The sequence below is a fragment of the Phodopus roborovskii genome, unplaced genomic scaffold, assembly GCF_943737965.1.
Source record: "Phodopus roborovskii unplaced genomic scaffold, PHOROB, whole genome shotgun sequence".
NCBI classification, from domain to species: Eukaryota; Metazoa; Chordata; class Mammalia; order Rodentia; family Cricetidae; genus Phodopus; species Phodopus roborovskii.
The window spans coordinates 41,587,328-41,590,285 of record NW_026126525.1 but is presented as its reverse complement, the minus strand read 5'-3'; the positions used below and the strand labels follow the sequence as shown (position 1 = coordinate 41,590,285).

Here is a 2,958-nt window from a genome sequence, read left to right as displayed (position 1 = left end):
TGGATGGAAAGTTCTATAGATGCCTGTTAAACCCAATTGGAACATAACTTCTGTTAGTTATTTTGTTTCTTTGTTAAGTTTCTGTCTGGTGGTCCTGTCTAGTGGTGAGAGTGGAGCACTGAAGTCTCTCACTGTGTATGAGGCTTTTTGTGAGATTTGATTTTTAGTAATGTTCTTTTGTGAATGTGTGTGCATGTGTGCCTTTATATTTGGGGCATAATTGAGATTTTGTACTGACTGATTTCTCCTGCGACAAACATGAAATGACATTCTTCATCCTTTTTATTGATTTTTGTTTGAAGGATAACTTGTTAGATATTAGGATAGCTACACCTGCTTGATTCTTGGGTCCATTTGATTGGAAGATCTTTTCCCAACCCTTTATTCTGAGGTAGTATCTATCTTTGAAGCTTAGATGTGTTTCTTGTATGCAGCAGAAGGATGGGTTCTGTCTTTGTATCCATTCTTGTAGCCTGTGTCTTTTTATATGTGAGTTAAAAATATGGAACACTTCATCAATTTGTGTGTCATCCTTGAGCAGGGGCCATGCTAATTTTCCCTGTGTCATTCCAATTTTAGCATATGTGCTGCTGAAGTCAGCACAAAAACCTAATTTTTTTTTGTCAGGTACAATTGTCTGAACATAAGGTATTGGCCACAGATTACCTCAGTTAAGAAACAGAAGATAATTTTGGAACATAAAAATTCAATTCTGGTTATTAAAGCACTACTTTTGTTGTGGTGAACATCCATGAATATTATTTTTAAAAATAGAAACATTTTTATTCATGCCTTAAAATCCCCAACATGAAAGGAATGCTACAAACTTTCTGGACATATTTGAAAATTATAAAGGTTGCATTTTCTGAGATTGATTACATAATCATCAGTAATAATATTTTCTAACATAATATAATTTTGAGTCTCCCATTTTCCTTTATGTTTGAGATTATGTAGTATATACATCCATGATCCATGTCTCTTTCTACTCTCAAATGCATATATATATATATATATATATGTTCTTTCAAATTCATGGACTGCCTCCTCATTCATTAATTATTGTGACATATATATGTACATGTACATATATATGTATTCCCAAATATAACTTGCATAGTCTCTATAATGTTACTTTTGTATATGTTTTCAGTGCTAACCATTGGGATTGGATGATCCGTTAATGGGAAATTGAGGAGATTTTATGGGTTCAGATTATCAGATTCTGACTTTAGTACAACTTTCCTCCCATTGGGTTGCCTTACTAGCCTCTAAAGAAGAACTTCTGTCTTGTCTCTTTGCAGCTTGTTTTTTCCTGTTTGGATATAGTCTTGTGGAAGCCTGATATTTTCTGGAGAGGAAACAAACGAAAATGGATATGGGGGACAGGGGAGATCTGAGGGAGGGCTGGAAGTAGTGGAAACTGCAGTCAGGATGTATTGTATCAGAAAAGAATACATTTTCAATTTAAAATAAAAGAGGAAGAAGTTGTAACTTCACAACAAACTCCCTGATTCTTTGGCTCCTAGAATCTTTCTTTTCTTCTTTTACAATATTCCATGAATCTGCACTACATGAGTTAGTTTGTACCTGTATTCATTGTGACTGGGTTCCACAATTTTACATTTTGTTTGTATCATTTAGTAATTGCTTCCTTCTTTTGCCTTGAGATGTTTCCTTAATGAGGGGTGAGATTTTTCCTTATCTGTTGGTAAAGTGAGAGTTTTAGCTTCTCCTCCAAGATCCATGACTTCAGTAGCTCTGAGTAGTTGCTAGTTTACAAGTGCTAAGCATAATTTCTCTACCATTAGGGGGATCTCTATAATTAGGTATTTGCTTTTTACTGGAAATATATGCATCTAACAGTTGCATACTTAGGGTTATAGTGCTATTCTGGTCATTGTGTAGTTCATAAGCATTCTAGCTGGGTAGAGATCTTGACTGGTCCTCTCCCTTGGGTGCTTGCATTGTAGCTTCAGGTACCATGAAAGCTAGTTCTATGTAAGTAAGAAATCAAGTAAGTTGCTGTTCAGGTCTCAAAGCCTTGTGTATGTATGATTCTTAAACACTAGGGACTTAACTTTCACCTCTGGAGTGAGGAATCAAAGGCAGTAGAAAAGATTTATAATGCTTTGGGAGTGTCTTGCTCAACCCTGACTTAAAGTCAAGATAGGATTCTTACTCCTATTGTTGGGGTTTTTGTTGGGTACTCTTCAAGGGATGATTGTCAGTCTAGATGAGAAAATTGCATTTTAACTACATTTAATGTTTATACACAGACATAACTGTATATTTTAGCCTAGGCACTCTTCATATTTTTTTTTATTGTGTACCTTGGTCCTCTCGTGGTATTCCTCACAGTGGAAGAAGGGGGTGTTTATGACTTTTTTAGTGCATTGTTGTACACTACTCCTCATACTTGGCCACCTTGCCTAAACTTAATACATGGGAAGGTGCTTATTCTTACTGCAACTTGATATACCATGTTTTGTTGAAAGTTATGGAAGACCTTTCCTTAGCATAAATGACAGGCATTGGATTACAGAATGGGAAGAAAGGAGGAGGTGAGGGGGCTGAGGGGAGATAAGGGAGGGGAAACTTTGTCCAGGATGTTAAATAAAAAAAAATGAATAAGCAAATAAATAAATACAATTATTTAAAAAAATGAGTTAATAGTATACTTATGACATTTCCAGTCATCGATACCGTCCTCCCTCTTCTGTACCTATTTTCTCATCTCCATAGATAAAGTAGTCTCCCTATTTCTCCCCTTTCACTGATTAGGTCACTAGTACCTGCTATCCCTCTTTCAATTGGACACTACTGTCATAGGCAGGCAATTGTCCTTTTTACTTTCTTGGTTTCTACACTTAAATTCAGGATATGTACTTATATCTGAAGATTGTATCTGGGAGTGTCCAGTTTGAAGTGGGGCTTTTAGGGTCAGCATTATCTCAC

The 2,958-nt window shown here is 35.8% G+C and overlaps 1 non-coding gene across 1 annotated transcript; it reads right to left on the bottom strand.

Moving 5' to 3' along the window:
- Window positions 1-496: 496 nt before the first annotated feature.
- On the bottom strand, window positions 497-603 carry LOC127232507 (U6 spliceosomal RNA). The gene has a single exon (XR_007835381.1). It is a non-coding gene; the product is annotated as a U6 spliceosomal RNA (small nuclear RNA).
- Window positions 604-2,958: the final 2,355 nt, after the last annotated feature.